Below are 21,996 nucleotides of genomic sequence, written 5' to 3'. Positions count from 1 at the left end.
TATCTGATCACAGAATAAGCATATAATAAAAGTCACTTTTTGGTGTTTGTTGGTTTTTATATATTTATTTTTTAACATTTGGCGCATCACCAGTTACAAGACTCACAAGCTGACAAGTTCTTATTCAGCGCCCTGTCTCTTGTTTCTTTTGTTTTTAATGTCATCCAATTTTTTTGTTTTCATTTTGGCATGCGATTCATTTCTAAGACTTTTCTAAACGTCTAAACGTCGTTGCCATAACGGAGGGGGCTTGAGCATTTGCCCCTTTCCTCTTGGACGTCCCAAAAGCCCTGTTCTTGAGGCATTACTATTTTTTAATCTGTGTACATGTGCTGTCTGTGCCCCTCAACAATAACATTTAACTAATAACCCCAATTTTGCTAAATAAAAGGATCTGGCTTCCACTAGTCACATGATGCCCATTAACTAATTCTCGACTTTGACGGCAGAGGGCATTGGTTACGAGATCACAAAGAACATGCACATTTTTTGCCGCCTGGGTGGTGCGGAGCTGTAAGCGAAACACACAAAGTAATTGGGAGATGCAGACTGGTGCAACAAAAACCAGTAAGTAGGTGTAGAGCGTACACTGTAGTCTATAGCAGCGGTCCCCAACCCCCGGGCCACGGACCAGTACCAGGCCTTGAGTCGTTTGGTACCGGGTCAAGAGAGTTGAAGCTCGTACCGCACAGAAAAAATAAATAACTTACATTATTTCTGTTTTATTTATTATCCGACTCTGAACAGTGTTTTATTTGGAAAAAGACTGAATTCTCTCAGTTACTTCAGTCTATGACTGACTCTTGACGCATGTCAAGATACATTAGTTAATATTAAACCCACAAACTAGCAAAATTAGTAAAAAACAGATGTCTTTGGAGGGTTTCTTTGCAAAGGAAAAAAGGCCCAGTGAGGAGACAGAAGAAGAGTCTATGACAACTAAGAAAAAGAAAGCTGCATTTAACAGACAACAAGTGGATATATTGCAACAAGTGATTCCCATGCACCAAGCCCGCTCTGCATAATATATGTGGAGACCAGCTCTCCAATGAGGCAATGAAGCCTTCAAAACTGCTTCGTCACTTGGAGACATTAAAAAACAAGCCTTTGGACTAGTTTAAAAGAAAAAAGCAGGAACAACAGGGACAGAAGCCATTACTGAGGGCCTCCACAACAACAAATACAAGTGCACTGAGAGCATCATACTTGGTGGCTAACCGTATTGCTAAGGCTAAAAAGTCATTCACTATTGGTGAAGAATCGATCCTTCCTGCCACTAAAGACATTTGCTGTGAACTTTTCCCCTTAATATTGGTATGATCCCAGCTCAGGCACTGAGCGAGGGGGCGGGGCAGCTGCTGCCTGCGAGTGCGCTGTTGGAGAAGCGCAGCGAGGCAGACAGAGAACTGAAGTTTGACCAGGTTCCAAAGGAAATCATTCGTACTGTACAAATAATGTAAATATGACGGTGCATCACAAAAGATTGATATCAAACTGATCACTTGACCCATATTACGTTACTTGCTCTTCAAGTGAATCAACAAAAGGTGAAATGAAAAGCCGAACAACAACAATGCTGTTTCTTTAGAGAGTCTCAGCTTACATGTGTGTTTATTTCATATTTTCAGTTGTTTCCCTCCACGGCTAAATAAATCGGTTTCAGTTATGCACTGATATACAAGAATGGACATAAGGAGCTTCTTTCAAAGAAAAACTCTGGTAGATGTTATTTTATATATTATGCTTTGTATGTTGTTCAGTATATTTCTATGCAAAACAAAAGGAATTTCAATACACAGCAGTACATTCACAGTTGAAACCAGATATTTACATACACTTTATGGAAAACACAAGAACATTTTTTTACTGTACAACATCAATTTAGAGTAAACTTGTTTAGCACATATACACTAAGTTTATTGTTAATTAATAAGAAAACTCCAGACGATTCCATTCTGAGCTGAAGAAGCTTCTGATAGGTTGGTGGCACACCTGTGGATGCATATAAGGCAAAACACAGAGCCTGTTTCTGTGATATGGGAACATCAAGAGATGTCAACCAAAACACCTGGAAAAGAACTGTGGAGCTCCATAAGTGTGGCTCAGTTTGAATACAATTTGGTGCCATTTACAATTAAGAAATACAGACAGTTTCTCTCTTTACTCTTAAAGTTAACAAATATGTTTTTTATATTTATCAACATAAAAAATAAACATTTAGTCTGATTTGATGTTACAATTAAAAAAGTGTTTTTGTTTTTATCTGAAGAGTTTGTAAATATCTGGTTTCAACTGTATATTTGATGATGTTGGTGTTTGGCTTGATTGTCAGCACAAAGAGGGAGAGAGAGGGAGGGAGAGAGAGAGAGAGAGAGAGAGAGAGAGGGAGAGAGAGAGAGAGAGGGAGGGAGAGAGAGAGGAGCAGAGAGGGAGAGAGAGGAACAGAGAGAGAGAGAGAGAGAGAGAGAGGACAGAACAGAGATGAACAAGAGCAGGTGAGACACACATGTTAGTCAAATGGTTGTTTACCAAAAGTATCAGCGTATCATAGGTCCTCATGTATCTCGTACCTAGTGTTTCTTTTTAGGTTTGTTATTTTTCAAATTCTATATTTATTAAGTTTTGCAGGCTTGTTTGCACAACAAGGCTGAATAATTATCTAAACTTTTCTGAATCTAAATATTGTACTTTGGTAGAATTAAAAAATAAGTGTAGTGCAGGTCTATGATGATTTTTAGTGCTACTATCATCTAGCTCTGATTCTGGTTCTGTCTTGGTTAAATCCTAAGTAGTCCTGCTTCTGAACTGTTGTAGTCCTGTTTTAATTCCGGATCAGTTCTGGGTCTGGTTGAATTGGGGTTTAGGCCCTGTGTCTTGATACAGCCCCGACTTTGTTCTGCCTTGCTGCTTAATTAAAAAACTACTTTAAGGTGTCCTGCACATGTGATATATTTTTCCCTATATGAATATGAACTCAAAACAGAGCCAATTAATCTTTCAGTCATTTCTTCCCCCCCACCCCCCAAGTCCCAGATGCATACTACCCTTTAGGGCTAAGCCCCGGGTGTATCAAATGTCTGCCTCTGCTCTGCTCTACAACAGAATCACAAAGGTGTCTCCAATAAGCTGCAGAGATGATTGTTGTTTTAATTTTTTAACGGTACACAAGCAAAAAATTAGAAGAGAGGTCATGAAGTTTCTTACTAAACAGTAGCGCCCTCTGCAGTTTGTGTGTGGAAGTGCAAAAGCTTACAGCACCTGGTATTCCCAGGCGGTCTCCCATCCAAGTACTGACCAGGCCCGACCCTGCTTAGCTTCCGAGATCAGACGAGATCGGGCGTGTTCAGGGTGGTATGGCCGCAAGCGAAAGGTCAGCTCAGAAACGGCGTTTTTATACATGCTGTAATGACACATACACGCTTACGTTTTTGTTTTCTATATTTAAGTTAAAATGTCCAAACGACAAAAATGTTGGACTTCCAAATCGACCCAACACACCGTGTGCTCTCTGTCACTTTAACACTGTGCTGTAATCAACGAACATGTCTTCTTATCGTGATGTTACTGCGGGAAAAGCATTTTTGCAGCTCAATTTGAAGCTGCAGTTACAGTTTTTTCTGAATGCTTAAACCCTAACTGTGATTCCTGTAGCACAATCTCTAAAACTATTCAGACTTATAGCAAAACCACTCACTGAGTTTGCAAAACTAAAAGCACAAAAACTGCTTTGCACTCAGTTTGCAATTTTGTAACACACACTTTGCAAAACTGTAGGCACAATTCACTGCACAACACTCAATTACCAAATTTCCAACACACTCCTAGCAAAAGTATACACATGTATGGCTATCATTAACACTAACTTGCCAACTGTCTGGCACACTTTCACATGTGAAAACTTTTTTAGATAATTCGTTCACTTTGCAATCAGCCTAAGCACTATAATACAGGTAAGCTGTGTGTGCGGAGTACAATGGAGGGAGCAGGAAGAGTGAGAAGTAGAGGAGGCCGAGGAAGAGGACGTGGAGGTGAAGAAGTAGGATGAAGAGGACGACAAGGACAAGGAGGAGCAAGAGGAAGATGAGGAGGGGGGAGAGGAAGATGAGGAGGGGGGAGAGGAAAATGAGGAGGGGGGAGAGGAAGGGTAGGAAGAGTAAGAAATAGAATTACTGATGACATCAGAGCTACAATAGTGGACCATGTAATCAACCGTGGAGTGACCCTGAGGGTAGCTGGCCAACGGGTCCAGCCTAACTCGAGCCGCTACACTGTAGCAAGCACCATAAGGACATCTTGAAATGAGAATCGGTTAGTTGTGTGCTTAGTAGATGATGGCTTGTGTGTACTGTTTGATACGGAAACACCACTTTTACGAAGGTGTGAAGAGTTAGTCTAGCTGTGTTTGCTTTTGCAAGAGAACTACAATGTTTTGATGATTGGGTGACAGGTTTTCTTATTTGTGTGAAGAGTTTTGCAAAATTAGCCAATAGTTACAAAAAATGTGCTTAAGCAATCAGAAAAAACTGTAATAACGAAGGTTTGCATGTTGTCGCTGTAACATATGAAGTTTAGCACAATAATATAGATCAAACTGTGAGACATTTGCCACCAATAAAAGGTCTTTTTCACAGCTTTGCTTTCGCTTACGGCCATACCACCCTGAACACGCCCGATCTCGTCTGATCTCGGAAGCTAAGCAGGGTCGGGCCTGGTCAGTACTTGGATGGGAGACCGCCTGGGAATACCAGGTGCTGTAAGCTTTTGCACTTCCACACACAAACTGCAGAGGGCGCTTCTGCTCCTGCTTGTGCTAAGAGGCATGAGAAGTTAACATTTATGGGTGATAAAATCCTTTTTCTATATTTTTAACATGAGAATATCAGTTTTCCATCTTGTGTTCCAGAGTAATCGGACAAAAGACAAACGTAGAACAAGGAAAAAAGAGGCCAAGTGTCTCACCTATAAAACAAAATAGAATAGAATAGAATAGAATTCAACTTTATTGTCATTGCACATGCACAGGTACAGGGCAACGAAATGCAGTTTGCATCCATCCAGAAGTTCTTTAGTGATATAGATATATTACAATATATATTAGCAATAATATAGATATGTGAGTATATTACAGAAATGGGTCTATTATGGTATGTTATAATGTACACGGTATGAAGTATGTTGTGAATATTCTATAACTATAAGTATGTACAGGCTGTAGTGAGTACAAGCTATGTACAGGATATGAACAGGATATAAATATGAAAAACTATACGGAATATGAAATAAATAACTTTACAGAATCTGGGATATACAGCTATACAGAAATGGGAACTATGCAAGTTGTAAACAGTTGTAGGATTAAAGATTATCGAATGTACAGAATGATTATTTACACAGAGCTATACAGTAGCTGAAAATTACTGTTTTCTGAATAGTTTCACACAGATAAACATTTGCAGGGAATACCTTTTCCTTCAAAACAAACGTCACAGACTGTGTTTTTCTTTACTGATTGTATTTGAGTAGAAACTCAGATTAAAATGGCATGAGTGCTCATAAAACGATTTAACTGTAAAAGTAGGTGTAGTGGATCACTTTGCATAGATGTAGATAAAAGTGCAGTAAGCAAAGACTACAGTGGTCATTGAGCAGCTGTTCCTATAATGTGAATCTGGGATAAAGGCAGAGATTATTTGTTTGCCTTTGTTTCCTGGTTCTTTCTTTCTTATCCAAATGGAAAAAGAGAGCATAAAAGTAGTGTTTACAAGCAGCTTATCTATCTCATTGTGCCCACTATCATAAAATCTTGGTTGACTGAGCACTGAGCCATCTACCACTCGAAATTGAACCTGTGTGGGACAACAACAAAGTCCAGTATACTAAGTTTCAGTAATGTGGAGTTTTTTCTGTGGAAGATGTAAATCTAAATAGATGTCCTATTGTATGCATAATATACCACTGAAATTTATAAAACAACTTCTAAAAAAAAATTTCAATTTATTTTAGATTTTCTCAAATCCAAACAGCGCTAAAAGCATACACACAGTCAAATATTTTTCATACGAGGTGCTGAAGGTTCTGCAATGTTCTGTCAGTGCGCCCCAGGGCAGCTGTGGCTACAATGTAGCTGCCATTACCAGTGTGTGAATGTGTGTGTGAATGTGTGAATGACTGAATGTAGTGTAAAGCTCTTTGGGGTCCTTGGGGACTAAGTAAAGCGCTGTACAAGTACAGGCCATTTACTGTGCGTGTGTTTATGCTCAAGTGTATGAATAAATTAGTCAGTTTGAAACAGTTGCAATTTAAACAGTAGAAGAGTGGCACTATATTTATATATTTATAAAGAATTTCAAACAACAATTAATTGATGGTCAAAGCAGGTTTATTTAATTAATATCCAGATTTCCAATTAGTTCCGAATTGATTCAGCAGCAAATCACATCACCAGTCACTTCAAGGCTGTATGTATTATTGTAAGGTAGACCCTACAATAATACATACAGAGAACCCAACAATCATATGACCCCCTATGAGCAAGCACTTTGGCGACAGTGGGAAGGAAAAACTCCCTTTTTACAGGAAGAAACCTCCGGCAGAACCAGGCTCAGGTCGGGGCGGCCATCTGCTGCGACCGGTTGGGGTGAGAGAAGGAAGACGTTTGTTGTAGGTCTGATTGAAGGACTGATGTGATGGTAAGTTGTCTGCTGCTCCGCTTTGAATATTGAGAGATTAGTTGATGGATTTCAAGCCAAATTGTGCCCAAGTTTAAGACCACATTCATTGGTTGTTTTTGTTGATGTTATTGTTTTGGGCTTTTTTTCCACAAGAATTTCTAGCTCCCCTAGAATTCTGGCCACCCAAACGATGATTGCTGCTGAGAGAACACAAGGTTTTGTCCCCCTGTACTATTCATGTCAGTGCAGGGGGTTCTCCTTGAGAGGCCAGGGTGGAAAAAGGGATGCTTCAGAACCTCCGAGGGTGTTATGCGCTGATTTGCATCCAAGGCCAACATTTCTTTGATTAGCCTTACAAATAATGTTTGGCCATTTTCCGGTCCTCGCCTAACCTTTAGCAGTTGTTCGAGGTCATCGAGACGCTTAAGTTTTATATATCGAGTTTCTTTAGATCGATAATGTGTCTCGTATTGAAATTGTTCTTGGGTCTTAAATGTCCAGCGCTGTTCCTTGTGGTTATCCTCGATGAAGTAGCAGTCAGTGTACAAGCCAGACTCTAGGAGATGATCTGGTAGCTGACCCTGGGTTTCAATTATGAATTTTAAAACATCATAATCGTCTTCCCCAGGATAGAGAGGCACCCCTGTAGCAAGCTCCACAGCTACCAGCCCCAGAGACCACATGTCGATTGCTTCGTGGTATGGAATGCCAAGCATAACCTCAGGTGCACAATAACCAGTTGTCCCCACACGGTCACCAGGAATCACTGCAGAAGCAGGACATGCGAGGCCAAAGTCTATGAGTTTGACTTTGACGGGAGACTCACTGTGGTTCACAACCATGATGTTTCCAGGTTTGAGGTCAGCATGCACTATTCCCACAGAACCCAGGTGGAACAGAGCATTTGCAAGCTGATGCAAAATTGGCCTGAGTTCTCTCATTGGGAGACCTCGGTTATTCCGGTCCCCAATGTAGTCCCACAGGCTTTGGTCGAGGAGTTCGAAATTCAAGCAAATGCGCTGTCCATCGAGGAAATAGCCGTTCCATTCCACAATGTTGCACCTGTCTGGATCCAAGCGTCGTAGCTGCTCCAGGATGAAAATTTCCAGTTTTGCCTGGAGCAGAATTTCAGGGTCGCTCTTGTTGACTTTAATAGCAACGGTTTTGTTGTTTTTTGTATCGCGACATCTGGTTACCAAACCAAAGCCTCCTTCTCCAAGGAAAGCCTCTACCACGTGGTGATCTCCTAAAATGGTCCCTTTCGTTATTTGAAGATCATCTTCAGAGGCAGATGGGTTGGCTGAGGTGTTGATGTCTCCTTTTTGAGGAAATTCAACTGAGTTTTGGAAACTGCAGCTGAATTTTTGCGATCCATGACTTTTCCAGCTTGAAGGCTGCTGAGAGAGCACAAGGAGTTCTCCCCCTGTACTATTCATGTCAGTGCAGGGGGTTCTCCTTGAGAGGCCAGGGTGGAAAAAGGGATGCTTCAGAACCTCCGAGGGTGTTATGCGCAGATTTGCATCCAAGGCCAACATTTCTTTGATTAGCCTTACAAATAATGTTTGGCCATTTTCCGATCCTCGCCTAACTTTCAGCAGTTGTTCGAGGTCATCGAGACACTTAAGTTTTATCGATCGAGTTTCTTTGGATCGATAATCTGTCTCGTATTGAAATTGTTCTGGGGTCTTAAATGTCCAGCGCTGTTCCTTGTGGTTATCCTCGATGAAATAGCTGTCAGTGTACAAGCCAGACTCTAGGAGATGATCTGGTAGCTGACCCTGGGTTTCAATTATGAATTTCAAAACGTCATAATCGTCTTCCCCAGGATAGAGAGGCACCCCTGTAGCAAGCTCCACAGCTACCAGCCCTAGAGACCACATGTCAATTGCTTCATCATATGGAGTGCCAAGCATAATCTCAGGTGCACAATAACCAATTGTCCCCACACAGTCACCAGGAATCACTGCAGAGGTGTTACATGCGATGCCAAAGTCTATAAGTTTGACTCTGACTTGAGACTCACTGCGGTTCACAACCATGATGTTGACAGGTTTGAGGTCAGCATGCACTATTCCCACAGAACCCAGGTGGAATAGAGCATTTGCAAGCTGATGCAAAATTGGCCTGATTTCTCTCATTGGGAGACCTCGGTTATTCCGGTCCCCTATGTAGTCTGACAGGCTTTGGTCGAGGAGTTCGAAATTCAGGCAAATGCGCTCTCCATCGAGGAAATAGCCGTTCCATTCGACGATGTTGCACCTGCCTGGATCCAAGCGTCGTAGCTGCTCCAGGATGAAAATTTCCAGTTTTGCCTGGAGCAGAATTTCAGGGTCGCTTTTGTTGACTTTAACAGCAACAGTTTTGTTGTTTTTTGTATCGCGACATCTGGTTACAACACCAAAGCTTCCTTCTCCAAGGAAAGCCTCCACCATGTGGTGATCTCCCAAAATGGTCCCTTTAGATATTCCAAGCTCATCTGAGCCGAAGGCTGGGTTGGCTGACATGGTGTAATGTGTCTGTTTGCGCTGTGAATTGGTGAGAAACAAAACTGAACTTGTTTTGGTTTCTCTCGTAAATTGCTCTCAAAGCTTCTCAAAAGGGTTTTAGTTGCTGCAGGTCAACGTCCGTTAAGCATAAAGTAACAGGTGAGCGCTTCTATTTATAGGTTTTGGATCAAAGCAAAGTTATGACGTCAGAAAGGATCAAAGCAAAGTTATCACGTCACAAGCGATCGAAGCGATTCTAATATGTGCGCATGCGCACATATGAGAAGCGATCGAAGGGATTCTAATATGTGCGCATGCGCACACACGTGCTTGTTTGTGTAATATTGTTCACACTAAACTTGACCCTAATCAATTTAATATCAGTCAATCAAAGAAAATGTTAGTTTTGGAAAATTGTAAAATGACATAACTGACAGTTAAAACATTTTTTGTTCATGTATTTGTATTTGTATTGTCTTCGGAATTTTTTTTTGCATACCACGTCAAGCTTTTCTGTATATAGTCATGTCGTAGATTTCGGAGCAAACAAGAAATTGAATTGGATTTTAATATTGCAGTGCTTGGATTTCGGATTTGGTGCTTAAAACTTCTTGAAACTGTAACCGTATTTCATTCACCACAAAGAACTATCTGATTGAATAGTTTTCTTATCAGATAGAGAAATAAAACGAGTCGCAAAGTCTAAAAGCAACATTTCTCTGCCTGGGCTGTACCTCTGCACGTTAGTCTGTTTCAGTGTGTGACCCCCCCACCCCCTCCCTGATCAGTCGGGGGTGAGTGCGCTAATGTGCCTGGAGGCCGTTTTAATGAGTGTTTGCTGGAAAACGAAAAATACAAGAAGGATTTGTACGTTTTCACAACGGGGGAGTTTGCGTAAGTACTAGTAAATAATTTTCTCGAGTGTGTACGTTACACATGTTATTTGTTTAAAATTGGTATTATTATTTTGCTAGCTAGCAAACTCGCGGGACAAAGGATTGAAGTGCACTCAGTGCGATACAATACGGTGGCGCTATTCTAACAGTTAGTTATTGCAGGGTAACTTGTAGAATATGCTGTGAATTGAACCAAGATTACACAGCAGTAGCAGTAATACGAGTTACTTCCCTCAAGTGAAAGCGTTAAACGTTAGCCCGATGCTTAACTAGCCAACGTCAGGCTTTCTGATTGATGAAGGATATAAAAAACAACAACAGCAATAGAATAATATTAAACACAAAGTGAACCGTCTTCCTTCATTAAATAGGTTCTTTTAGATGTTAAGGAGGAATTGACTTAACCAGGCTGGCGGAGAATGAAGACAACCGGACACCTGCGGCAGATGGGGAATCAGTGAACTTTTATTGAGACAGAGACAACCTCTCAACACAGCTCACATCAGGAGATTCCTAATATTTGCTGTGAGGATGGGTATATATTCTCTAAAACTTACAGGAGGGGGTTGTGAGGAAAGTGCTGCATTAGCAGAAAAACAACTCCATAAAAGGAAAGCGGCCTTGGGTGTTCTAGTCTCTTCGCTTGCAGATATCTTTCACCTGCAGGATGAGGCGATCGCTTCTTATCGCTCTCAAGGCCAAAGTCGTGAGCACATTTTTATTACACAGTTGCACAGTAACTTTAAAGCTGAACAATATTTAAAGCTGAATAATGTTTGATCAGATTATATTTTCTTCAAATCCCCCTTTTGACCCATCTTAAATGGGTCAACACACAAAAATAAGTAACATTCAAAGGAACACAGAGACGTGTCGAAGCCTGGCTCGAAAAACTCCTCGGGTCTTATCATTTGTCTTTATCTGTCATTGCAGATGAGGAGAAAAGAGTCCAGGCACCACCCTGCCCAGGGGTCGGCTGCAAGCAGTCTCGGTTCCCGACGAAAGCAGTAACAGCTGTCCTGCACACACGGATACAACGAGTTAGTGCAACCAGGGTAGTGACACAAAATTAACAGTTCCTGTAACTCAGCAACCAAAAAGCATAAGTAATGATAAAAATGTGGAGAGTACAGAGTATACTATAATAATGAGAGATATAAACGTGAAAATGTGAAAGAATAAATCAACCGTAAAATAAACCCAGAACGGTAACTGCTAAGGACATTCAAAAGTGAATATGGTAAAACTGGAGAGGAAGTGGTGGGCAAGACCCTAGGGGCTACATTTGTCAGATTGGGACTGTCAGAAGGGGGCGAAGCTTTTGAACTTGAAGGTGTCAGAAGTGTCGGGGGCCCTTCACAGATCAGGATTATGCCAATGGGAATGAGACCCAGGGCCAGGAAGCAAACAAAGACGCAACATCTTTGCCTGCCTGTCATTTCAGGGGGAAAGGGCCAAGACATGTTTACTTAGCTTGGATGTCGTCTAATAGAGGATGATGGGGCAGAGAAAGGTGGTCCAGTTCCCCCCACCTCGCCAAGGGCGTGTTCTAGGAGTTAAAGAGCAACAACCTGCAATCTGTACCAAAAAATCTTCATAGTCCCACCGGAAAATCATAAGAGTAATAAACGATTCAGCTCAACAGACAAGTATCATGTTCAGGTTTCTCCAATCATTAAATCACTATTATTGCCACAATTTGCTTTATTCACCCTTTGGGCAATGTTATTCCAAGAGAGAGAGAGAGAGAGAGAGAGAGAGAGAGAGAGAGAGAGAGAGAGAGAGAGAGAGAGAGAGAGAGAGAGAGAGAGAGAGAGAGAGAGAGAGAGAGAGAGAGAGAGAGAGAGAGAGAGCCCCTAATGGCCAGTTAGTGGGCTCTAGGTCAAACTGTCCCCAAATTTGTTATTTGTTATTATTACTTGTTTTCATGTCACTTGTCTGTTTTCTACTGCACCCCTCTCACCAAAGCAAAGCAAACATTAGCAGCACATTGACCGTAGTCAGGCATCCTCATTCCATAGGTGCTATAAAACATTTCCTGTAAAAGAATCACAGTTTTCAAGACAGGGTGTGTCTCCCCCAACACTCTCACCAGAATACAGTGTAATAGCATCCCCAACTCCTAACCCATAAACACCGTTTCTTCACACATCCGCCCAGAAATCCTGTAATAGAAAAACATTAAAACTGTAACCCTGTAGGGAAGAAAATGTAAATGGTAACGCTGCGCAGTTACCTCTGTAAGCAACACAAGACACAAAAATGGCATTTACAGGTTCACTCATCCTCGAATATTTTGTCATCCTTCTACTCCTGTAAAAGAAACCCACATAAATTCATCCACCCTTTTATCCTATCTAGGTGGAGGTGGTTAACCTTGAGTCATGGTCAAGTCTTGTCATCTTTTACCAGTCAGTCCGTTTGTTTTTATTCCCAGTCTTTCATCCATTCATCCGTTCTTTGCTGATAGTGAAACCTGTCGTCGCATCCAGTTTCCACACTCAGCAAAATGACGTCATCTCAAAAAGAAACAAGAACTTGAGTTTGGATTACCTCGCTGAATCCTTTTTTAAACAGGGACTCTCGTTTCTAATTGTCCCCACAAGTGTTTCCTCCAGAACCCATTTCAATGCGGAGAAACTCACTTACAACAATTTTCTCGCCGACGTGTAATGCTTGTAATTTCCGATGTGCAGATCTGCTTAAAGAAAAGATTCACAAACAAAAATCAGTAAATATAAAACAAAATAAAATGAAAAATAACAAAAACAAAATGCAGACGCCCGGGTCTTAGGACTTGTCACTGAATATTCTTCCCATCAATAAAAATACCAACCTAAACCTACACAGAGTCAAATCAACACCACCTCAACCTTTTCATATTCATAAACCTATATGTTTTGCGTTCGTGAAACAAAATTGAACCATTAAGTAAGTTGAGCTCTTGAAATGTTTTAATTCTCTTAATTCTGCCAGTTTATTTCAACACTTATTCAATGACTTTTATTCAACTGCTACTTGGTCACTCGACTTTTACCTGTTCAAATTGCCTAGGGTTCAACAAAGTCTAGATCCCCGTTATCATGAAACTTGAACGGTGTACGATGATTTACTTACAGTAATTTAGAATCATCACTCAACCTAGCTCTACTACTGGCACTGCGTGACTTTTCTCACACTGGAAACCAGAATTTAGTACAGAACTTTAATGCCTCAGGCAATCGCGTTCAAGGGCTGCCCCCCCTTCTCTTCTTCTTTGTCCGTGTGTTCCTCCTTTATTAAATCTCCATCACAATGACGTGGCGCTCTGAAATAAAACTCACACTGTTAATTCCTCGTTTTCACTCTGCACCACTGCTCAGAGTGTTTTCTTTTCTTTTTAGTGTAGAGTAAACAATTAAGTCGAGGCCTTAAGCCCCAGATATCTCGCACGGGCATCATTTTCATAACCAAACCGCTCCGGACTCTGCTCCCCAGACCACACAAATGCCCTCTGGGCTTATTATTATAGCAAATTCTGTATTTGACTTTGTTGTGTGCAGCATTGAGCCTTTGTCAGTAAAGCATTCTTCATTGCAGCAGCTGGAGCATTGTGTGTCACTTCTTAGTAAATTAAATCAACATTTTGATTTTAGTGCATGGGTATGTATCAGTTTTTACTCCCTCAACAAGTGCATAAGTGTTCATGTGTGTGTTTCCCTTCATTCTAAGTAGGCGCATGCAGAAGTGTGTGTTCGTGTGTTGGTATATGTTTGTGTTCATCACCTTCCTGTTCTGTAGTTTAGGTAAACCAGCGGCCTGACGCATGGCCTAGGGTCCTCCCCTCCTCTTTGGGTCTGTTTATGTTGTCCTTACTTTGCTCCACGGCCTTCTGCAGCTCTGCTGTTCGGCTCTTCTCAGAGGTCAGCATCCTTCTGCTCACCGTCCCTTTTCCTCCGGGCTTAATGCGCGTCTCGTCACAGCTCTGTCAGCTGACGCAGCCTGGGAATTTCCCCCGTGTAGTGAAACGGGCTTTAGGTTTAGTGCTCTCCGTCTCTGCTGCATGAGATCACTCTTTTGCAGCACTGTTGACATCCTCAAGTTGTTGTTGTGAGTCCAGCTGCTGTGGCCTTCAGGGGTCAAAGGGTCAAAGATGGTCGCGGAGAGGGCAACGATGGTAGAGGGGAGGGTAGGAGTCCAGGTCAGCTTCGGCTCTCAGAAAAAACAAAAACAAAACAAAACAGGCGAACAGGAAAATGATGTTGTGTTGGCTGTGCTGTGTTGGCTGTGTTATCCCGAGAGGGGAGAAACAACGAGATCTCGTCTCCCCCCTTTTTTGTTTTTGTTTTTTTTTTTTCACCATATAATCAACTCATAACCCCTCAAGTTGACAGGACAACACAGGTACGTGTTAAAATTCTTAAGATCCTGTTTAGAAACCTAAAAAGGAATTTCCTATCATTCAGTAGTCATTTGTCTTAAACAATCAACAAAAACATGTCCCAAGTCGACCCTTTTAACCACTAAATTTGTCGTGTCCTCACTTAATCCTCAGACCAGTGTCTTTGTCTTTTGACGTTACGTTGTTGTCCTGCAACCCAAAGCGTTTAATTGTCAGTAATGTATAAACTATATCATTTAAAAACAGGTGTATGTTAAGTGTCGCTACTTTAACCTTGCATGTACGTGCACATGTATGTAAGCTGTTTCTTCATTGCATGTATGGGTGCGTCTGTATATGGGTTACTTTAACTTTTTCTCAAACGAGGCATTTCTCTAACACGCACACGTGTCTGTTCCTCACCCTTCTCATATCTTTCTCTGGTTGTGTGTGGTTTTATTTGTTTCAGTGATTTACCAGGAACATCTTTTCCTTTTCTCCATGTCTTCCGCCAGAGGTTAACACTGGTGAGATCCAGGGACACAGCACCCAGAGCAGTTCAGCGAGAAAAACCTGCCTCAAACTACATTCTCTCTTTTTTGTTTTACCGGGAGGGGTGAGGACAACTCTGGTGTCCAGCCGTGAATTTTAGCCAAAGCTTGGCCTGTCTTCTGCTGCCGTACTCAGGCTTCCAGGTTAAGAAAAAACACCTGTATGAAGACACTAAACATACATTTAGTATTTGTATAAACATAACTGCCTAAATCATTGAACTCTTGAGGAGGGTGTATTTCAGAATCAGAATCAAAATCAAAAACTTTATTGTCATTGTCATGAGACCGACGACATTAAGAATGGTCCCCGATCATTGCATCATCCCTAGTAATATCAAATATAAAAAAACAATAAAATTCAATCAATAAAATAGATAGAATACTTAAAATACTAAGTATTCCCACCGTCATGCTTCAGACCGTGCATAGATTAACACAAGAGTGGCATGGTGGACATTTTTGTAGTATTCAGATGTGTTATTGCAGTTGGATAACAGCTGTGTTTGAGTCTATTAGTCCTTGCTCTGATTGCCCTGTACCGTCTGCCTTAGGGCAACAGTTCGAACAGGGAGTGGCCAGGATGTGAGGTGTCTTTTATGATGTTTTGGGCCTTTTTTAAAACAGTGGGCGTTGTTTGACTCTTTACTAACTTTAAAACCCCACCATAACAATTTCTCACTGACAAACTTCTATGCATCCATTTAAACATGCGAAGCCAGCACAAAATCACACACATACCCCTACAGCAAAGCTTTAACATAACCACAATGCAACTCCTCCCTTAAACGGGAGAAATCACCCTGAATCAACCAACTCTATATAAAACGTCAAACAAAGATAAACCACAAACATTTCTACACTTCTGTGTCTTCCACGCAGCACAATAGGCAGAAAAACACCGATTACTCACAGTCTACAACAAAAGAAAAACCTGCTCTTTTCACAACTCTCACAGCTAAAGTCAAAACTCTTACCCAGTGCCTCTGAAATAATAAAAAAAATCACCAAATACTCGATTACTCTTTTCACTCGCTCCCTCTCACTCCCTTCTTCCTCATACAGCATACACGCTCGCTCCCGCGGACCCGCTCGGCCCCGCGGGCTCACTCGGCCCCCACCTTTTTCCTCTCACAGAGACAGAGAGAGAGACCCTTTTCCTTTTTTTTTATTTCTCCAGCACACATACACACACAGAATCCCAACTGAGAGAAAGAGGGAGAGAAGAGAAAAGAGTTGTAGAGAGGAAGTTTTTTAGCAGGAGTTTCAGATCTAACAGATTTATACAACTTATTTACACACACCGGTAATTTATGTTCTATTTATTGATTTTAAAGGAGAATTTGGGCCAGCTGGGTTTCTGCCTCTGTTAGGCACTAACAGCTGGGGCGCTGCTTTAAAGGTGAGTCAGCACTGAAATATCCCTTCAGGTGTTACCAGGCTTCTACCAAACCGGAGTCTGGCGGGTAACCTTGCCTAGAGCTTCCTGATAGGGGTGCTAGTTGGTTGTCACCTTGTTCACACGTCTCATTCACACTTCATACATTACCTGCAGTCACTCATTACCCTCCTTATGTATGTAATAAATGTGTAAAAAAATTCTATGTGTGGTGTATTATTTTAACCAAAAGAGGAACCTAGTTCCTTTAATTGTGTAATCTGTGAACAACGGAGAACAAACTGTCCTGCCCAGTGTTCCACAGCAAGCATTCAGCGTGTATTTATGTGTGTCCAATATCAAACAGAACATCAAAACATTTAAAACACTAAAATCATCGGGGTTTTAAGAAGAGATCCGTTTTCTCCTATTGATCAAAGGGACCCCTCCTTTGGACTCCAACCAGTACTTCTCCTTTTTAAGTTTTAGAGGATCTTTTCTAATAAAGTCCTCTGGGCCTTCCTAACCCTTCTGTAGTTTAGAGAATATTACTAAAAAATATTCTCAAGGCCTTTAACCTTTTAATTTGTTTAGAAAGGCGTTACTAATAAACCCTTTCAAGGTCCCAGACCTGCACTGAGGTATTTATCCGACACCGGAGAGCAACCCGTCGGCTGCAACCGTGGTCAGACCTCAGTTCACTCTTATCTTTATTCACTTATTCACTTATTTCTTATTCACTTATCTCTTATTCACTTGTCTGATTCTCAACAAGCCTTAAGTAAGCCAGACAATTTTGGTTATGAATTACTAGGAGTTTGGACACTAAGTATTTTTATAATGTTCAATATAGCAGAAATGAAAGGTCTGCTTACCTTGTTTTTGTGTGCACACAGCTTTTTGTCCAAACTCCGTTCACTCAGACCACGGCCGATTTCCTCCCATCCGTTCCAGTTGACCTGGAGCGCATCCTGTTCGTGACGCCAATTGAAGGATATAAAAAACAACAACAGCAATAGAATAATATTAAACACAAAGTGAACCGTCTTCCTTCATTAAATAGGTTCTTTTAGATGTTAAGGAGGAATTGACTTAACCAGGCTGGCGGAGAATGAAGACAACCGGACACCTGCGGCAGATGGGGAATCAGTGAACTTTTATTGAGACAGAGACAACCTCTCAACACAGCTCACATCAGGAGATTCCTAATATTTGCTGTGAGGATGGGTATATATTCTCTAAAACTTACAGGAGGGGGTTGTGAGGAAAGTGCTGCATTAGCAGAAAAACAACTCCATAAAAGGAAAGCGGCCTTGGGTGTTCTAGTCTCTTCGCTTGCAGATATCTTTCACCTGCAGGATGAGGCGATCGCTTCTTATCGCTCTCAAGGCCAAAGTCGTGAGCACATTTTTATTACACAGTTGCACAGTAACTTTAAAGCTGAACAATATTTAAAGCTGAATAATGTTTGATCAGATTATATTTTCTTCATTGAAGGCTAAAAGCGACGTTGTCACCAAGTAAACAGAATATTGATGATATTTTTGTGTATTGCTGCAGCCTTTTCAAGTATTAACCTGGTGTCTTTGGGAACAGCTTAGGGGGAAATGACGGTAATATGACTGAACCATATGGGAAGAAAGAATAGGCACTTTTTTGTGCTAGCGAAGTTTCCTCGCTTTCATTCAAAATCTGTTTATCATTAAACAATTGAAACATAATGGCTTCGAGCTGACATTGAGGCCTGTGGGGCACTATCAGCCACTGAGACAGTAGACAAGTGACTATTTCACACTTTAAGGCTGCCTGTTTATTTAAGGGAGATGAACAGTACATTCTAACTGTACATAATAATATCAATGATGATAGATTAAATAAATGGGTTTTTGAAAGACGCTTGTGCATTTTTAAAGTCTAAAGTGTTGAATTGATCTGAGTATGTCATGTGTTCAAAGCCTCTCCCAGTCAGTGCTGTTCTCTATGCCTGTCTTACTCTACATGATGTTATTAGCACAAACACTTTAAAGGTGATAATTAGGTCTACAACAATAACACAGACTGCAATGTAGTTAAGCGTCTTACAGTTAGTTTTGAATGAATGAACTTAAAAAACAACACAAGCAAAGATCTGTCTCCTCCTGTTTTTTGTGTCACATAAGAAAGAAGCATCAATATCTGATGAGAAGACTTATTAATTTGGCCTTTCACGTGGTCTTACTCAGGTGATGCGAAGTGAAATATGCATCCTTTTTATGGTAATGTGCTGGAAAATGTTGAAAATGGACATTAAACGTGCTTACAAAGTGCTTGAATTTGACCCTGAAAGGTGTATGAAGCCAGAAAAAGTCACACTTGGAGTAAAAACCTCTCATAGCAAGTTAATCATATTCAATTGATTTGATGCTTTCAGCACAAAATTTAGCCACACAGTCAGGACAGCGTCTGCTTTACCTTCATCGGTAAACGTGTTTATGCAGTACATAGTAACAGTGTGGCTGAGTCCTCTGGTTCAAATCAGTTCCAGTACATTTGGAGATGTAAGTCTTAACCTTTCACATGCATCGGGAAGGAAAAAACATTTAATCTGCACAGTACTGCCGAAGTGCAGCGATACATTGTGAAGTGCACATTTGCATTTGTCATACAGTACCGAGCAAAAGTCTTGAACCACCCCCTTATTTTTTCGTGTTTTGCCAGGTCAGTCTGTGTTAACGGTGTTATTAACTGCATTCTTCAACTAAAGAAGTGAGAACAAATGATGTGGGCTTTTGTTTTTTTGCAATAGGCTGCAAGTAAATGTGTACAGATACAATTTAAAATTGGTTCTTTGTTAAGTTTTGTGGTCCTTTCCGTGACTTAGGTGTCTGTTTATGTTTGAATGTTTCAGAGATTAGTGTGAAGGGTCTTAACAGACAAAAAGTGGTCAAATACAAGCCCTGGATTAAAAATCAGAAACACTTTAAAAAGCCTGGAGAGCTATTCCTTAATACCACTTTAAAGATTACAGGGAAGTCCGGATCCTTGGAAGCAAATGAGGGATGGCTCAAGACTTTTGCACAGTGCTGTACATGTCATGTTCCCTGTTTTATAGCTCAGCTCAAACTGACACGTTCTCACTAACTGCTTCTCATTTTCTCCACAGTAAACTTTGACCACTTCCAGATACTGCGGGCCATCGGGAAAGGAAGCTTTGGAAAGGTAATGCAGCCTCCATTTTTCACGCCACTTGTATATTGTTTGCCCTTAATTACCCACCACGGTCGTCATCTCTAAAGAATCAGTGCAAGCGAAGCGAAATGTGCTGGGATTACACTTTAGTTCTCGTGTGCTGCTGTTATTTAATAACAGTTATAAATGCAGCTGATGTAATTATTTCTATAAAGTCAGTTAGAGGAGAGCCGATTTCTATTTCATCTCACTCAATCTAGGTGGGAATTTTGACCCCACGTCTCAATTTAATTACACAGCAGCAAAATTCTGCGGCTCTATTTGTCATCGCGCTCAACGGTTGGGCTGAAGGCAGGAGGAGAACTTAGTGTGTGTGTGATACACAATTGGGGCTGCAGAGATTGGAATAGTTTACCTTCATTTTAAATATCACTGCCCTGTGCACATTGTCGGCTTTAAAATTCAAACTTAAAGAGTTTGTAAGTAAACTGGCTGAGATGAGACAGACGATGCACCGGGTCCTCGTCTGAGTGCTGGCTTTCAGTTGTGCTGTTTCTCTTGCCCAGCCATGCACACACAGACACTGTGCTACACTTACACAGTGAGACAGATGCTCACAGAGACGTCCAGATACATTTTGTCCTTGCTGGAGGTCATCTTGTGTTTTTTGGCCCACTGTGGCCTCACACCGAGCTCCTGCTGTTTTTTGAACACTTTAACAGCACCAGTCTTTAGCTTCCTGTTGAACACACTTAAGTGGGGGAGGTGTTATTATTAGTGGTAAATGATTTGTGTATTTGTTGGACGCACCTCAGAGCAACAGGAAACATGACACGACACGCTCCAGTAACCTGCAGTCTTTACAGTGAGGACACACAAACATTAACCCTCTGCTCCTTACAGAAACTCTCTAAATCCTGTAAGTTTCTTGACTGCCACTTGGAAAGTTGAAACTTCAGCTCCCTCCACAGATTTTCTACAGTACTGATGTCTGGAGACTGACTAGACCACTCCGTGATCTTATAGCACTTCTCCATTAGTACATACTCAGATCAGCTTGCTGTGACTCATTTTCCATTACAATCAAGTACCACCTAATGTGCGTGGGGTCATTACAGCAAAGCGGCCCGATGTCCATGTTGTCATTTATGAGCAACACGAATGCCACAACAAAGGAAGACGTCGCAGCGATGATGTATCTGTGGCTTTTTGTCACACTTGGAAACCACGGTGTTGTGCAGCTATTTGCCTTGTTGCAGGGTTTTAAAAAAACTGCAGTTTTGATTTTAGTGAAAGACACCGTCTCATGACTCATTGAGTGCCGCGACTGACAAGCCAATCCGTGGCCTGCAGTCTGACGATGTCACATTTCCTGACTGCTTGGAACCCCGACTAAGTCGTCCTGTAGCCCACATCATAATGTTTCCATCTCTCTGCTTGACTGCGGGGATGCTATTTTTTGCATCACACTCCTATTTCAAAAGGTCAGTTAAAGCCACATAATTTCGTTTCATCTCCCCACAGCACTTTCTCCAAAGTCTTCCCTGAATCATTTAGATGTTCACTGGCACTTGAGATGGGCCTATACATGTTTCTCCTTGAACAGGTAGCTACCCTATGTTAGCCTAGCTTTCTATCACTGATGCTCTGTGTGTATGCTGCTGCCTCTCGTCTCGTGTTACTTAAAAAATTAACCCCACAGCTTCAATAACCGTATCTAAAAATCTCTCAGTGAAAGTTACGGTTGAAGGTTTGGAAACATTTTGGGGTAGCCAGTGTTAAATAGAGACAGTGCCACATTCTTTATCTAGTCATTGTAATGAAAGAAGCACATTAAAAACTATATGAGAGTTTGCTTTTAACAAGCATGTAATGACTCTACTTAAAAACTGAAAGTAGCATTTTGTGGATGTTTTCCCTGCTGCCCGATCCCATCAGTCTCTTAAAGCATCATTTTTTATGCGCCCTGGTGTGACAGAGGTTTCATGGCGCTACAGGTTACCTGAGCACATCAGGTATATTACGGTTGAAAACCAGTGCCCGGCCTTCCAGTGGGTGGTCGACCCCTCGTGCACAGCTCAGGAGTCTAAACGACCCAGCAGTTATGGACATGTGTGTTTTTGGTGTGCTGTCCCTCCTTCTCCCTGCTTGCAGGTATATCTGTGTGTGTGTGTGTGTGTGTGTGTGTGTGTGTGTGTGTGTGTGGATGCCGGAGTTTCTGAGAGCACCTGTTTACAGGCACCTTCAGGCCTGGTGGGTGTGGCCCTGCCAGGTGGTTGGCCACACCTGAAGACCATCACACAGCTGATCAAGCCTTGTCGGAGGAGCTACTTAAGAATGCGGTGGCGCTCTCTCTGACGCTGGATCATTGCGTGACTTCACGTTAGTCTCTCGGCCAGTCAGTACGGATAGTCTGCCGCATTGTATGTGTCTTACGGCTGCCTGTTTGTTATCTCCCCAGGAGAAGCGTGGAGACGAGAGGGCAG

At 41.6% G+C, this 21,996-nt stretch overlaps 1 long non-coding RNA gene and 2 other non-coding genes across 3 annotated transcripts; 1 reads left to right on the top strand and 2 right to left on the bottom strand.

The window, feature by feature from the left end:
* Positions 1 to 3,246: 3,246 nt before the first annotated feature.
* Positions 3,247 to 3,365, bottom strand: LOC143415807 (5S ribosomal RNA). Its single transcript, XR_013096246.1, has one exon. It is a non-coding gene; the product is annotated as a 5S ribosomal RNA (ribosomal RNA).
* A 1,276-nt stretch (positions 3,366 to 4,641) lies between these two features.
* LOC143415801 (5S ribosomal RNA) lies at positions 4,642 to 4,760 on the top strand. The gene has a single exon (XR_013096240.1). It is a non-coding gene; the product is annotated as a 5S ribosomal RNA (ribosomal RNA).
* A 5,734-nt stretch (positions 4,761 to 10,494) lies between these two features.
* Positions 10,495 to 17,827, bottom strand: LOC112431644 (uncharacterized). The gene is made up of 2 exons (XR_003022610.2): positions 17,440 to 17,827; positions 10,495 to 17,313 (listed from the first exon to the last, which is right to left on the bottom strand). It is a non-coding gene; the product is annotated as an uncharacterized LOC112431644 (long non-coding RNA).
* Positions 17,828 to 21,996: the final 4,169 nt, after the last annotated feature.

The sequence above is a fragment of the Maylandia zebra genome, unplaced genomic scaffold (assembly GCF_041146795.1).
Source record: "Maylandia zebra isolate NMK-2024a unplaced genomic scaffold, Mzebra_GT3a scaffold03, whole genome shotgun sequence".
Taxonomy (NCBI): Eukaryota; Metazoa; Chordata; class Actinopteri; order Cichliformes; family Cichlidae; genus Maylandia; species Maylandia zebra.
This window is presented reverse-complemented; position numbering and strand designations above follow the sequence as displayed.